Genomic DNA, 17,395 nt, shown 5'->3' with positions numbered 1-17,395 from the left:
CTCATATTTTATTTGTTGATTTATGTAAATATTTTGCGACTTTTTGTGAACCAATCAGGACAAAGGGGCGGGGCGGATTGCGTCTGAAAATATAACAGTGTGAGCAACGTGTGGTGAAGGACAAGCTGGAGAGGGGCAGACTGGAGCGCGACATCCATCTGAAAACCACACGGTAAGGTTGTCACTGGGTTTTTTTTATTCAGCGCGAATGATTTTAAATAACTTCAATACGAATTTTGTGCTTTAAAACAGATGCTTTGTTGATCAACTCTAAAACAGATCGACATAATATGCTTATTTGCAGCAGTACTGTAGTAGTAAACACAATAGGCAGTGCCCATACCTGGGTATAGAATGGGAATAATAAGTGTTTTATTTAATGAAGCAGCCTGTTCAGTTATGCAGGCGACGAATGATCATTTACAGGGTATAACACTCCTGCCTATGTATATAGATGTGTCATGTGTTAAGTGGATGTGTCATATTAATAATATTGCTGGCATGCAACTTGCAGTGAAGGAAATATTGGTCTGAAAGGTGAATAGATGGGTTGGGTCACTGAAAACACCATTCCAAACACAGACACATGCAAGATTTTACATTATAGACAGTCCTGTATTGCCATTTACTTTTCAGTTCACACATTTACCTTATAGAAACTAACTGATGGCTTCTGCTGCATCAATAATATTCCTTTTTCCATTCACAGCACAGTCGTTTGCAGATGCTGTGATGTTTATGTGTTTAATCCAGCATTTTACCAAATTTGACCTTAAGACAATATGCAATATGTGATGGATTAGTGATCATTGGAGGATCCAGCTGCTGCCGGTTCCCCACATCTGGGCGCCGGTGTGTGTGTGTGTGTGTGTGTGTGTCTCAGAGGCAAGGCGTGAATCTCCTCCTTCAGAAAATCCCATTTCGTGTTTCTGTAAATGAGATGGTGTGGAGGAAAGGGGGGAAGAAATGCCCCTTTCTGATTGGCTGCCATGGACCGGGTATATTCATCATCCTGCCTTTACTGTGGCTGTGAAATGGCAGGTTTGTCTTTCTGCTTCTGATACAGAGAGACACGGTCACACAGGGGGGGTTGGGTGTGGAAATGTGGGAAACAGCTGGAAAGTGGGGTTTTGAGGTGGAGGGTCAGAACTGTAACAGATGAGGTGGGGAAAGGGACAGAAAGGTGGGGAATGTGAAAGGTGTGGATGGGTTGTGATGGAATTGCATCACTTTGTTGTGCCTCTCCCGTGTGGACGCAAAGCTTCCTTAGGGTGGTCTTCGCCCCCCTCAGCGAGGGCATTGATCCTTGGGTTGGATTGATTGCTGTTAGGTGCGGGCGGGCTGCGTGCTAATTTGCAGCGATGACTGATAGAGGCTGCTCCAAAGCTGCGCCTTCATTATCATTCTACACATACGCTCATCTACACACACACACACACACACACACACTTACAGTGCATGGGCAGAAATGCAGCAGAATATGTTTTGCAGATGTAATTATGGTAATTACACTGTACTTATTTAAAGAACATTCAAAATACAGTGTGGGCAGCTTTCAAATACATCATATTTAATAAGGACAAGGTTTTCTTTGCTCTCATATGACTGAGAGATATGACCATATTTATACTGTATTTAGCCTGGTTTTGCTAAGTGGTTGCTATGGTATACAAGGTGCTTGCTAGGTTGTTATGCAGTTGCTGTGCTATTCCTGGTGGTTGCTGTGGTATACAAGGTGTTTGATTAGGTGTCCCAGGTAGTTGCTAAAGTATGGCCAACTGGGTGGTATGGTATTGCTAATGTCTTCATAGGTGGTTGGTAGGGCAGTTCAGGTGGTTGTTAAGGTGTTGCTAAGTGGGTTCTTTGGTGTCTTTATGATGTTTATTGGTATATGTTTATAAGTGCTTGCTGTAAGCAAGGGGTAGCTGTGGCAACAGACATGGGGAAAGCGTCTGAAAAAAAAATCTGTCCGAAAACCATACATTCAATCAAAAAGCTGTGTACAAGTCTGGATCACACAATCAGACCCAACAAGCTGATGCTGGAATATTGTCTATATTTAACAATACCTACATTTAGAGTGTTATTAATATTCACCCTAATGAGAGACTGTAGCTCCTCCTCAGTGTATATCACAATACCTACATTTAGAGTGTTATTAATATTCACCCTAATGAGAGACTGTATATCCACCTCAGTGTATATCACAATACCTACATTTAGAGTGTTATTAATACTCACCCTAATGAGAGACTGTAGCTCCTCCTCAGTGTATATCACAATACCTACATTTAGAGTGTTATTCATATTCACCCTAATGAGAGACTGTAGCTCCACCTCAGTGTATATCACAATACCTACATTTAGAGTGTTATTAATATTCACCCTAATGAGAGACTGTAGCTCCACCTCAGTGTATATCACAATACCTACATTTAGAGTGTTATTAATATTCACCCTAATGAGAGACTGTAGCTCCACCTCAGTGTACATCACAATACCTACATTTAGAGTGGTATTAATATTCACTGGGTTTTGCTTTTATATTATGAAGGCATGTTTGACTTCATGCTCTCTTGCACAATTTTAAGCCCTCTTTTTTTATTTTTGATGTTTTTTAGAGTGGTTTATGGTAGGCAATCGGATAGCACATTGCTAACTGGTGCAGATTAGCTTCTATTACTTTACAGCTACATTATCCTCATAGCTTCAGTGCTAAAACTAAAAAGGCAAACTTCAGACACCAAACATGACATGCATACGTTTGAGGTAGTCTGTGCAAATTAGACTGTTTGCCAGCTGCACAGTGGAGTATAAAGGCAGCTCCGGCTGCTGTATTTAGGGGCAGGTGGTGTAAAGATGGTGTTTTTGGTGGTCAGGCCGGTTTGTCCTGGGCTGCAGTAACCTTGGCACACACACACGGCCTACTGCGCTGGTGTCGGACTGAATGGACCCTTTCTTTGAGAAGCTGTTCGCAGGGATTAATAACCTCTTCACCTCTCCGAGTCCACCTGAAGAGGTTTCTGGGATTCCTTCAGGGGCTCACATGACCACTGACTTCATTTAAACACTGCCGCAGGCAGTAGGAGTGATGTCTGGGATTTCATTATTGATATATTTATTGCACTGTTGGATATGCTCAAATCGCTGCTGTCCAGTTAAAAACATGTATCTCCATTTTTTGTCCGTTTTCTTCATGGTTTGAATCCTGTAGCTGCTCTGTATGATGAACAGACCAATAGAAATGCTCTAAGCTACATGGAATAAACTCATTTTACATTGACTTCCATTTAGGGTTAAGAACATTTTTGCCTTCTCCTGTAAAGTTACCATTTTGAAGATACAGTTTTTCATTGGACAGCGACAGTATGCTGTATGTCACCATAGTGTATATTAAATGTATATGTATATGTGGCCATTAACAAAACCTTGGATTTCCAAATTGGGATATAAATATATAAATCCAATATATGTCTAATGAAAACCAATTTTTAAAAAAAGTAATCTCCAAAAATTTTATTTCAAGAGTTTATTTCAAGTCATTTAGAGCATTTCTATTGGTCTAGTCATCCAGAATTATTTATGTGTATATATATAATATAATATAATATAAATTAAAAAAAAAAAAAAAAAATATATATATATATATATATATATATATATGTATGTATTTAAATAGATAGATAATTACACTATATATACAATTAAATATTGATGTATGAATCTATCTATCTATCTATATATATATATATATATATATATATATATATATATATATATATATATTATACATACACACACACACACACACACACAGGTTATACAGTATCAGAAAACACACGTCGTCCATTTGGCTCAGCTCGGCTCTGAGGCAAAGTAACTGTAACTGTAATGTGATGTAATGCTCTCAGCTCTGGCGGGCCCTGAATCAGCCGGAGGAATATATTGTGTATGATGGAACGTGTCGTAATGGAGAGGGTTTGTTTTGGAGAGGGTTTTCCAAGGGATGCTTTACACCAGGCAATGTGGAGATGACTCAGGACGTTTTGACACCTGAAGGAAAATTGTGACGCTCTTTATCTCTGCGGCTCTATAGCAGCCGGGCTGGAGTTGTAATGTTCCTGAGGCCACATCAAACGTGATGTTTTATTGTGTACACTTAAAGTCAGGACTGAACCTGTACTGTGGCCTGTAGCACTGACCTGGATGTTTAGTTGGCCAATTAAAGAGTATATCCACCGTCAATTATGGCTGATGTCCAGCCTATCAGCACATTCGATGACAAGCCTGCGGAGGTGGGGCTTAGTGAGGTGCGGGCCAGGTAGAAAGCAGCCATTCGGACACTGTTCTGCTTTAGATGTTGCTGTGGCGACCAGTGGGAGAGTTAACATTCGGATGGGAGTTACAGACGCAGCATGACCGACTTTCGAACCACCAGGGGGCGCACACGGCAGATTCGCAACAGCAAAAGTGTCAATTATCAGTATAAAAATGAGTGATTTGTTGGCAAAGTCACTCATTTTAACCAGGTGTCTCTAAAAATAAAAGGTTCATTACACTGCAAGCTAACATTAGCTTAGCCAGAAGCTTTGCTAAACTATAAACCTCCAAAAGCAGCTACTCAATTTCACTCCCTTAGATTCCCTCAGGACCTGTTCCACCAGAATGGTTAAGGTTGTCAGCTTCACATGATAACTCTGAGGTTTGAAATCAGTGAAAAGACTGCTGAACGGAAGACACTGAATTCAATGTGACTGGAAAGGGATACGTTTAAGAGAACCGAGGGTCTGTCTTCAAATTAGATCTGAAGCGGCAATCATCGGGGTCCAAGCACTGCACGCTAGGGCTGTGTATTGACAATTGGTGACAATTCAGTTAATTACCATTGAACTACCATTCAACTCTATAGTTGTTTTTTATCAAATTGTATTAAAACTGTCATAGTATTTTTTAAAAAAGCACCATGACGTGCATAAAACTGTGTAAAAGAAAAGTTCATCTTTTATCCAGTCAGAATAGTGAGATCTGAAGATAAGTATCTAGCAGACAAGTAGACACGTATCTAGCAGTTGGGGTTTAAACACAAGCCAAAAGGAACCACTGTCTGCCACCAATATTTGCTTAATGTAACTATGAATTATTTGCAACTATTAATTAAAAATGTATCCTGTGTTTTTGAGAATCGATACAGAATTGTAAAACATAATATTGCGATATTTCCATATATTAAAATGTCTTACACCCCCCCTGCTGCGCACCATTTTGGAACCAGTAGAGCACAAATGATAGGCAGTGGCTTTAGACTTCAGTTCAGGCCACAAATGTCACAACTCCATAATACCAGTGCAAGCACATTCTTGTGGTTCTAGATAAACAGGAACATTAGGAGCTTGATCTTTAGATTGGATCAGACATTAGCGTGTATGTGAGCTCATTCGTTGCAGTGAAACTGCATCTCGTTTATTAAGGAGTTGCAGCTGTTCTCCATTTCTAACAACTGACTGCTTACACACTCAGTCTATCTAGAACCTCCAGAATTACTAGTAATGTTTATTCTGCTCACACTACTGCTTACACTCACAGTTTATCTAGAACTCTAGAATGACTAAAGTAATGTTTATTCTGCTCACACTACTGCTTACACTCACAGTTTATCTAGAACTCCAGAATGACTAAAGTAATGTTTATTCTGCTCGCACTACCGCGTACACTCACAGTTTATCTAGAACTCCAGAATGACTAAAGTAATGTTTATTCTGCTCGCACTACTGCTTACACTCACAGTTTATCTAGAACTCCAGAATGACTAAAGGAATGTTTATTCTGCTCACACTACTGCTTACACTCACAGTTTATCTAGAACTCTAGAATGACTAAAGTAATGTTTATTCTGCTCGCACTACCGCTTACACTCACAGTTTATCTAGAACTCCAGAATGACTAAAGTAATGTTTATTCTGCTCGCACTACTGCGTACACTCACAGTTTATCTAGAACTCCAGAATGACTAAAGTAATGTTTATTCTGCTCACACTACTGCTTACACTCACAGCTTATCTAGAACTCCAGAATGACTAAAGTAATGTTTATTGATGTTTAACAGCTTATCTAGAACATCCAGATATATGAGAGTGATGTTATAATGCAATGATGTTATAAGCCTATCTAGAACTTTCACAAGCACTAGAGAGACATTTGTTCTTCTGACACCACCGCTCACATTCACAGCCTAAAATCAAGGTTCCAGTGGGTCTAGAGTGGAATAACTGGTCCCACCCACTGGAAATCAGATCATGATTGGTTGATTCTTAATCTGACACGTTAGGCCTTCAGTTCTACTAGTGAAGCCTCGACCAATGAATGAGCTTGTTTAACTGAATTTATCCCACTGATAATCAAAATCGCTCAATGACTTTGGGTGGGCTCCAGACCCACCGCGACCCTAACCAGAAAAAGATAATCAGAAGATCTGGGTGGAAAATTTCAATGAACTATTAGGCCTTCTCTGAACACCTAGGAGACCCCAGAGGGCCCCTCACTGTTATTTGAAGTAGTTGTTGGATCTTAAACTGAACCCAATGAACTAAATAGTTCCACGGAAGTTACCCTGTATTGTGGTCTCTGAGTGCCCCAGACGTTAAATACACTAGGAACGATGCTGCTGGTGCTGCTACAGGAGTTTGGCTTCTGCACTTCTGACCTTTTTCCACTGCTTATGAGTGTCTTGTAAGTTGGAGTATCAGTACAGACAATATGTCACCCAAAACTAATACCAGCCACCATAAACATAAGGCTCCTTTTCGCTGATTGTCTCTCAATCAAGCGTAATGTCCTGGGGACATTTTCAAACCATTAACACCCTCCTTAATGTGCTGTACAGCTGCATGCAGTTTAAAACTAGCAGCCCATTCAGAGACTATTACTGTACATCTTCTCCAGAAGGGTCCCAGCCTCAGTAGACAATGTTCATACAGCTTTGCCTTTTGCGTCTCTCTTAAATATAACTGGCATTTTCTTGATTTTGTTGGCTGCTCATAATAACATTAAAATCACTGGCAGGTGGAGCTTGGCAATATGATGTATCGTAATAAATTTAGTTATGGTGATACACATTGTGCTTTTCTAAGCATATGGAGGATACAGTTAGTGCTTAATAAACACGGATCAGCTGCAAGTTTCATTACTAACAGTGACAGTACCTGGGTATAGAATGGGAATAATAAGTGTTTTATTTAATGAAGCAGCCTGTTCAGTTATGCAGGCGACGAATGATCATTTACAGGGTATAACACTCCTGCCTATGTATATAGATGTGTCATGTGTTAAGTGGATGTGTCATATTAATAATATTGCTGGCATGCAACTTGCAGTGAAGGAAATATTGGTCTGAAAGGTGAATAGATGGGTTGGGTCACTGAAAACACCATTCCAAACACAGACACATGCAAGATTTTACATTATAGACAGTCCTGTATTGCCATTTACTTTTCAGTTCACACATTTACCTTATAGAAACTAACTGATGGCTTCTGCTGCATCAATAATATTCCTTTTTCCATTCACAGCACAGTCGTTTGCAGATGCTGTGATGTTTATGTGTTTAATCCAGCATTTTACCAAATTTGACCTTAAGACAATATGCAATATGTGATGGATTAGTGATCATTGGAGGATCCAGCTGCTGCCGGTTCCCCACATCTGGGCGCCGGTGTGTGTGTGTGTGTGTGTGTGTGTCTCAGAGGCAAGGCGTGAATCTCCTCCTTCAGAAAATCCCATTTCGTGTTTCTGTAAATGAGATGGTGTGGAGGAAAGGGGGGAAGAAATGCCCCTTTCTGATTGGCTGCCATGGACCGGGTATATTCATCATCCTGCCTTTACTGTGGCTGTGAAATGGCAGGTTTGTCTTTCTGCTTCTGATACAGAGAGACACGGTCACACAGGGGGGGTTGGGTGTGGAAATGTGGGAAACAGCTGGAAAGTGGGGTTTTGAGGTGGAGGGTCAGAACTGTAACAGATGAGGTGGGGAAAGGGACAGAAAGGTGGGGAATGTGAAAGGTGTGGATGGGTTGTGATGGAATTGCATCACTTTGTTGTGCCTCTCCCGTGTGGACGCAAAGCTTCCTTAGGGTGGTCTTCGCCCCCCTCAGCGAGGGCATTGATCCTTGGGTTGGATTGATTGCTGTTAGGTGCGGGCGGGCTGCGTGCTAATTTGCAGCGATGACTGATAGAGGCTGCTCCAAAGCTGCGCCTTCATTATCATTCTACACATACGCTCATCTACACACACACACACACACACACACACTTACAGTGCATGGGCAGAAATGCAGCAGAATATGTTTTGCAGATGTAATTATGGTAATTACACTGTACTTATTTAAAGAACATTCAAAATACAGTGTGGGCAGCTTTCAAATACATCATATTTAATAAGGACAAGGTTTTCTTTGCTCTCATATGACTGAGAGATATGACCATATTTATACTGTATTTAGCCTGGTTTTGCTAAGTGGTTGCTATGGTATACAAGGTGCTTGCTAGGTTGTTATGCAGTTGCTGTGCTATTCCTGGTGGTTGCTGTGGTATACAAGGTGTTTGATTAGGTGTCCCAGGTAGTTGCTAAAGTATGGCCAACTGGGTGGTATGGTATTGCTAATGTCTTCATAGGTGGTTGGTAGGGCAGTTCAGGTGGTTGTTAAGGTGTTGCTAAGTGGGTTCTTTGGTGTCTTTATGATGTTTATTGGTATATGTTTATAAGTGCTTGCTGTAAGCAAGGGGTAGCTGTGGCAACAGACATGGGGAAAGCGTCTGAAAAAAAAATCTGTCCGAAAACCATACATTCAATCAAAAAGCTGTGTACAAGTCTGGATCACACAATCAGACCCAACAAGCTGATGCTGGAATATTGTCTATATTTAACAATACCTACATTTAGAGTGTTATTAATATTCACCCTAATGAGAGACTGTAGCTCCTCCTCAGTGTATATCACAATACCTACATTTAGAGTGTTATTAATATTCACCCTAATGAGAGACTGTATATCCACCTCAGTGTATATCACAATACCTACATTTAGAGTGTTATTAATACTCACCCTAATGAGAGACTGTAGCTCCTCCTCAGTGTATATCACAATACCTACATTTAGAGTGTTATTCATATTCACCCTAATGAGAGACTGTAGCTCCACCTCAGTGTATATCACAATACCTACATTTAGAGTGTTATTAATATTCACCCTAATGAGAGACTGTAGCTCCACCTCAGTGTACATCACAATACCTACATTTAGAGTGGTATTAATATTCACTGGGTTTTGCTTTTATATTATGAAGGCATGTTTGACTTCATGCTCTCTTGCACAATTTTAAGCCCTCTTTTTTTATTTTTGATGTTTTTTAGAGTGGTTTATGGTAGGCAATCGGATAGCACATTGCTAACTGGTGCAGATTAGCTTCTATTACTTTACAGCTACATTATCCTCATAGCTTCAGTGCTAAAACTAAAAAGGCAAACTTCAGACACCAAACATGACATGCATACGTTTGAGGTAGTCTGTGCAAATTAGACTGTTTGCCAGCTGCACAGTGGAGTATAAAGGCAGCTCCGGCTGCTGTATTTAGGGGCAGGTGGTGTAAAGATGGTGTTTTTGGTGGTCAGGCCGGTTTGTCCTGGGCTGCAGTAACCTTGGCACACACACACGGCCTACTGCGCTGGTGTCGGACTGAATGGACCCTTTCTTTGAGAAGCTGTTCGCAGGGATTAATAACCTCTTCACCTCTCCGAGTCCACCTGAAGAGGTTTCTGGGATTCCTTCAGGGGCTCACATGACCACTGACTTCATTTAAACACTGCCGCAGGCAGTAGGAGTGATGTCTGGGATTTCATTATTGATATATTTATTGCACTGTTGGATATGCTCAAATCGCTGCTGTCCAGTTAAAAACATGTATCTCCATTTTTTGTCCGTTTTCTTCATGGTTTGAATCCTGTAGCTGCTCTGTATGATGAACAGACCAATAGAAATGCTCTAAGCTACATGGAATAAACTCATTTTACATTGACTTCCATTTAGGGTTAAGAACATTTTTGCCTTCTCCTGTAAAGTTACCATTTTGAAGATACAGTTTTTCATTGGACAGCGACAGTATGCTGTATGTCACCATAGTGTATATTAAATGTATATGTATATGTGGCCATTAACAAAACCTTGGATTTCCAAATTGGGATATAAATATATAAATCCAATATATGTCTAATGAAAACCAATTTTTAAAAAAAGTAATCTCCAAAAATTTTATTTCAAGAGTTTATTTCAAGTCATTTAGAGCATTTCTATTGGTCTAGTCATCCAGAATTATTTATGTGTATATATATAATATAATATAATATAAATTAAAAAAAAAAAAATATATATATATATATATATATATATATATATATATGTATGTATTTAAATAGATAGATAATTACACTATATATACAATTAAATATTGATGTATGAATCTATCTATCTATCTATATATATATATATATATATATATATATATATATATATATATATATTATACATACACACACACACACACACACACAGGTTATACAGTATCAGAAAACACACGTCGTCCATTTGGCTCAGCTCGGCTCTGAGGCAAAGTAACTGTAACTGTAATGTGATGTAATGCTCTCAGCTCTGGCGGGCCCTGAATCAGCCGGAGGAATATATTGTGTATGATGGAACGTGTCGTAATGGAGAGGGTTTGTTTTGGAGAGGGTTTTCCAAGGGATGCTTTACACCAGGCAATGTGGAGATGACTCAGGACGTTTTGACACCTGAAGGAAAATTGTGACGCTCTTTATCTCTGCGGCTCTATAGCAGCCGGGCTGGAGTTGTAATGTTCCTGAGGCCACATCAAACGTGATGTTTTATTGTGTACACTTAAAGTCAGGACTGAACCTGTACTGTGGCCTGTAGCACTGACCTGGATGTTTAGTTGGCCAATTAAAGAGTATATCCACCGTCAATTATGGCTGATGTCCAGCCTATCAGCACATTCGATGACAAGCCTGCGGAGGTGGGGCTTAGTGAGGTGCGGGCCAGGTAGAAAGCAGCCATTCGGACACTGTTCTGCTTTAGATGTTGCTGTGGCGACCAGTGGGAGAGTTAACATTCGGATGGGAGTTACAGACGCAGCATGACCGACTTTCGAACCACCAGGGGGCGCACACGGCAGATTCGCAACAGCAAAAGTGTCAATTATCAGTATAAAAATGAGTGATTTGTTGGCAAAGTCACTCATTTTAACCAGGTGTCTCTAAAAATAAAAGGTTCATTACACTGCAAGCTAACATTAGCTTAGCCAGAAGCTTTGCTAAACTATAAACCTCCAAAAGCAGCTACTCAATTTCACTCCCTTAGATTCCCTCAGGACCTGTTCCACCAGAATGGTTAAGGTTGTCAGCTTCACATGATAACTCTGAGGTTTGAAATCAGTGAAAAGACTGCTGAACGGAAGACACTGAATTCAATGTGACTGGAAAGGGATACGTTTAAGAGAACCGAGGGTCTGTCTTCAAATTAGATCTGAAGCGGCAATCATCGGGGTCCAAGCACTGCACGCTAGGGCTGTGTATTGACAATTGGTGACAATTCAGTTAATTACCATTGAACTACCATTCAACTCTATAGTTGTTTTTTATCAAATTGTATTAAAACTGTCATAGTATTTTTTAAAAAAGCACCATGACGTGCATAAAACTGTGTAAAAGAAAAGTTCATCTTTTATCCAGTCAGAATAGTGAGATCTGAAGATAAGTATCTAGCAGACAAGTAGACACGTATCTAGCAGTTGGGGTTTAAACACAAGCCAAAAGGAACCACTGTCTGCCACCAATATTTGCTTAATGTAACTATGAATTATTTGCAACTATTAATTAAAAATGTATCCTGTGTTTTTGAGAATCGATACAGAATTGTAAAACATAATATTGCGATATTTCCATATATTAAAATGTCTTACACCCCCCCTGCTGCGCACCATTTTGGAACCAGTAGAGCACAAATGATAGGCAGTGGCTTTAGACTTCAGTTCAGGCCACAAATGTCACAACTCCATAATACCAGTGCAAGCACATTCTTGTGGTTCTAGATAAACAGGAACATTAGGAGCTTGATCTTTAGATTGGATCAGACATTAGCGTGTATGTGAGCTCATTCGTTGCAGTGAAACTGCATCTCGTTTATTAAGGAGTTGCAGCTGTTCTCCATTTCTAACAACTGACTGCTTACACACTCAGTCTATCTAGAACCTCCAGAATTACTAGTAATGTTTATTCTGCTCACACTACTGCTTACACTCACAGTTTATCTAGAACTCTAGAATGACTAAAGTAATGTTTATTCTGCTCACACTACTGCTTACACTCACAGTTTATCTAGAACTCCAGAATGACTAAAGTAATGTTTATTCTGCTCGCACTACCGCGTACACTCACAGTTTATCTAGAACTCCAGAATGACTAAAGTAATGTTTATTCTGCTCGCACTACTGCTTACACTCACAGTTTATCTAGAACTCCAGAATGACTAAAGGAATGTTTATTCTGCTCACACTACTGCTTACACTCACAGTTTATCTAGAACTCTAGAATGACTAAAGTAATGTTTATTCTGCTCGCACTACCGCTTACACTCACAGTTTATCTAGAACTCCAGAATGACTAAAGTAATGTTTATTCTGCTCGCACTACTGCGTACACTCACAGTTTATCTAGAACTCCAGAATGACTAAAGTAATGTTTATTCTGCTCACACTACTGCTTACACTCACAGCTTATCTAGAACTCCAGAATGACTAAAGTAATGTTTATTGATGTTTAACAGCTTATCTAGAACATCCAGATATATGAGAGTGATGTTATAATGCAATGATGTTATAAGCCTATCTAGAACTTTCACAAGCACTAGAGAGACATTTGTTCTTCTGACACCACCGCTCACATTCACAGCCTAAAATCAAGGTTCCAGTGGGTCTAGAGTGGAATAACTGGTCCCACCCACTGGAAATCAGATCATGATTGGTTGATTCTTAATCTGACACGTTAGGCCTTCAGTTCTACTAGTGAAGCCTCGACCAATGAATGAGCTTGTTTAACTGAATTTATCCCACTGATAATCAAAATCGCTCAATGACTTTGGGTGGGCTCCAGACCCACCGCGACCCTAACCAGAAAAAGATAATCAGAAGATCTGGGTGGAAAATTTCAATGAACTATTAGGCCTTCTCTGAACACCTAGGAGACCCCAGAGGGCCCCTCACTGTTATTTGAAGTAGTTGTTGGATCTTAAACTGAACCCAATGAACTAAATAGTTCCACGGAAGTTACCCTGTATTGTGGTCTCTGAGTGCCCCAGACGTTAAATACACTAGGAACGATGCTGCTGGTGCTGCTACAGGAGTTTGGCTTCTGCACTTCTGACCTTTTTCCACTGCTTATGAGTGTCTTGTAAGTTGGAGTATCAGTACAGACAATATGTCACCCAAAACTAATACCAGCCACCATAAACATAAGGCTCCTTTTCGCTGATTGTCTCTCAATCAAGCGTAATGTCCTGGGGACATTTTCAAACCATTAACACCCTCCTTAATGTGCTGTACAGCTGCATGCAGTTTAAAACTAGCAGCCCATTCAGAGACTATTACTGTACATCTTCTCCAGAAGGGTCCCAGCCTCAGTAGACAATGTTCATACAGCTTTGCCTTTTGCGTCTCTCTTAAATATAACTGGCATTTTCTTGATTTTGTTGGCTGCTCATAATAACATTAAAATCACTGGCAGGTGGAGCTTGGCAATATGATGTATCGTAATAAATTTAGTTATGGTGATACACATTGTGCTTTTCTAAGCATATGGAGGATACAGTTAGTGCTTAATAAACACGGATCAGCTGCAAGTTTCATTACTAACAGTGTAATTAGACTGGTTTAATTAGATAAAGAGCAGCAGTTGAATATAAGTATTCAGTACAGGAGAGTATCTGAATAGCAGTTTTTAAGGATCTGTTGCTACTGATGTGTTTAGTATATGATCATATATTGATAAATATTGTGTATCGTGAAAAATGTCTTTAAATGTTGTGATGTAGTATTTTTATCATATCGGCCAGCCCTACTGGTAGGTGAAGTGAACAACATTGATGATCTGGTTCTAATGGCACCTGTCAAGGGTAGTATGGGCAAGTGTAAGAATCTAAGACACTCTGACGAGATCTGTGTGATGTGATGGCTAGACGTCTGGGTCAGAACATCTCCAAGACATCAGGCAGGTCTTGTCAGGTGTTCCCGGTATGCCTGTGCTTCAAGGAAGGAGAACCAGTGAACCAGCAACAGGGTCACAGGTGTCCCAGGGCTCCCACAAGATACCACGGGATACTCTCAGAGGTCCTCGATGGGTCAGAGCTGTTTTGGCAGCACAAATGGGACCTGGACAAGATATGGCCCTTTAAATTATTCAGATATTTCAAATGATTCCCTTCAGACATCAGGCTGTGTTCTATGATCAGGGCTCTTTAATGGAGAACGGCTTCAGAAATGGAAATGTGAAGATGTGTAAATACCCAGAAACGCAGCACAAGGGATTTGGTGTCTGTTCCGTCATGCTGACATTTACAGGGGACATTTGTGTGTGACAGGATGTCTGGGGTGTGTGTGGGTGTGTGTGTGTGATATGATCATAATTCCAGTGTCCTCCATCAAACAGTATACAGATGCTCAGCTTTAGCCATAATGAGATTTTCCCTTTTAAAGCTCTCCTCCATCCTCCATTATATCTCTCAGCTAAAACCTAAGTAAGGGTGAGTTAATGCTGATGTGGAATTCTTAAAGCTGTAGTTCAACAGATATGCAGTAATTAATAGTAGTTAATTTTGTCACTATTGTCACACAGTTTCCAAGTGGAGAGTTACTGACATGTAGAGCAGAGCGAACATACAATTTATTTTAGGAAATAAATATTATAATTTCTAACCAGTTAATAAAACATATGACAAAATTCATTGTCTCAATCTCAACCTTCCAATATTTCAGCATATATAGTTAGAATATCACAACAATAAGCTATTAAAAGGACATATTCAGTAGTAATGTTGAAGCACTGCTGTCAGAAGCAGATGGTAAAACAGAGGTGAAAGGTGATTGGTTCTCCTCTGTATGACGAGAACAGGCTTAAAGACGAAGCTGGGTCTACAAGGTTGTTGAGGTTGTTGTCTAAAACTGCTTACTAGGTGATCCAGGATGGGTTTGCATGTATGGTAGTAATTGTATATAACATGCAATAGAATGTAAATTTACAAAAATAATAAATCTAACGGAATTGGTGGGTACCCAGAGTGGGGCGAGCACATAAAAACATGGGGAAATTGTGCTAGACATTATGCTGTGATCTGAACCTATGACTGAAAAACCTCACAGGTCCCATAATGTGATGCCACCATAAACCCCAAAACCATAACAAAAACACAACCTACTGGCTTAAAGGTCTCTGCTCACTCACGCTTTAGCAGAGTCCCTCCAGTTCTCCCGGTTCTCTCGTGGTTCTCTCACCTCTCCAGCTCTTTCAGCTCTCTGTCAAAGCTTTGCTGGCCCTCTTTTCATATGTATGAGCTATGGTATTTGTAGGGGCAGGGAGCTCTTCCCTAATCTGTTGCACATGAATGTGATCAGGTCAGAGCTCCCAGCACCAGGTGACGGGGGAAACACGGTGGCTCCGCCCCTTGTCCCATCACAGTGCCAATCTGTGTTCTTGTCTATGCTTGTGTTCGTGCATTCGCAGTCCTGGAGTACCGGATGTGCTCTTGTTCCACCCATGTTAATGAGGATGCATCAGGACATGACTTGTGTGGACTTCTGGGCACATCCAAATATCCCAGAATGCATTATGCACCATGCTGCTGTGCCAAAATATTGTACACCGGTTCAAACTTGGCATACTTTGTTTTGAGAATTGTGTCTGGCCATACTAACACAGATGGATTGACCAGCTCAGTGGGCTTGTTTAGGTGCCTATTTGATGAGGATCTTTTTGAGCACATTAACTAAAAGCTTCCAGTTTGCTACCATTGAAAAATGAAAGCATCAACCTTCTCATGAGGGGTAAAACAAGTCACGCAGATATCAAGATTACTGGCCTTCTCATGCAAAAATGAGAGCCATTCCTGTGAAGTGACTTTATATTTATTACAGCAGAATAAACAAGACAATGAAATCATAGAGCAAACTGAGTAATAAATGAAAAAGTAAATGATCTAGTCAGCGCTACTGAATATACAGTAGTTAATCAGAGAAACCACCTCAGAAATTACCGTTGACCCAGCAACCAAATTAATCACACCCCAAATCTGTTTTAGTTCAAAGGTTTGTCATTTGTCCAGATCAGTAAATCATTTTGATAGAAATGATGTCTATACATGTAGAAAAAATTGCAGATTTGCTCACACAGTTACACTGGAAGTCTATTTTTAGGGGTTCTGGATAAATGTCCTGGAAAATAATAGTAATATATAATATATATATAAAGAAACCTCAAACTTCAAATCTCCAAAATGCCAGCTTTACAGGAGAAGAGGGAAAAAATATTTTGGAGCATTTCCACTGGTCCATTCATCATGCATTTCTGGCACAATGTAAAGAATAACTGCCAGATTCACATTCTGTCCTGTGAAAAACGTCAAGTGAGAGAACAGAACAGAACTAGCATTTGCCTGTTTAAATCTCTGTGCAGAATTCAAGCTCTGGCTTTCTTTGGTCTTGATATGACTGTAATTTTTCTGTAATACTGGCAGAATGCTGACCGGAGGTAGACTGCGATGCGCTGAGAAATTGAGCAGCAATCAGAGGTGTTGAGTGCTGGCACACGTCAAGGATCTAATTGGTCCTTTCCACAATGGCTCGACAATTTTTGTTTCAGGGCAGGCTGAAATGTTATTGTGTTTTCACATTTTATAATTAAAATGGATGTTGTTGATTTATATTCTTTATGTGGTGACTTCTGATTAAGCAACAGATAAGGAGGGTCACAGAGTCATTAGCATTATTGCTTCCAATAGTTACATTATTAATATAATAGAAACAAAAATATTAAAAATAACCATTTTAGGCTATATATTATTTTAAAAAATGTGATATTTTATTTTATGTATGTATTATTATTTATAATGAATGTTCAAAATATGTGTGAATGTGTGTATATGAATGTATTAATTCAATTTATTTCAAATTATTTCCATTCTTATTTTTAGTTAATAATTTAAAAAAATCTTAATCTGGTCTTGGTCTTGTTCCGGACTTTGCCACTCCCGGTTTCTGTCTAGTAGAGAACCCGAATAACTGAAGTC

General features: G+C 39.7%; 1 protein-coding gene across 1 annotated transcript in view; it reads left to right on the top strand.

Annotated features, from left to right (window-relative positions):
* The first annotated feature begins 98 nt into the window (after positions 1-98).
* Positions 99-17,395, top strand: part of serpini1 (serpin peptidase inhibitor, clade I (neuroserpin), member 1) — a 40,570-nt gene continuing 23,273 nt past the window's right edge. The window contains exon 1 of the mRNA XM_072695736.1: positions 99-172. The gene's annotated coding sequence lies outside the window, so the exon portion shown is untranslated. The remainder of the gene's footprint in view (positions 173-17,395) is intronic.

Source organism: Salminus brasiliensis, chromosome 13 (assembly GCF_030463535.1).
Source record: "Salminus brasiliensis chromosome 13, fSalBra1.hap2, whole genome shotgun sequence".
Lineage (NCBI taxonomy): Eukaryota > Metazoa > Chordata > Actinopteri > Characiformes > Bryconidae > Salminus > Salminus brasiliensis.
Note: the sequence above shows the minus strand (reverse complement) of the source record. Positions and strands in the feature narration are given on the sequence as shown.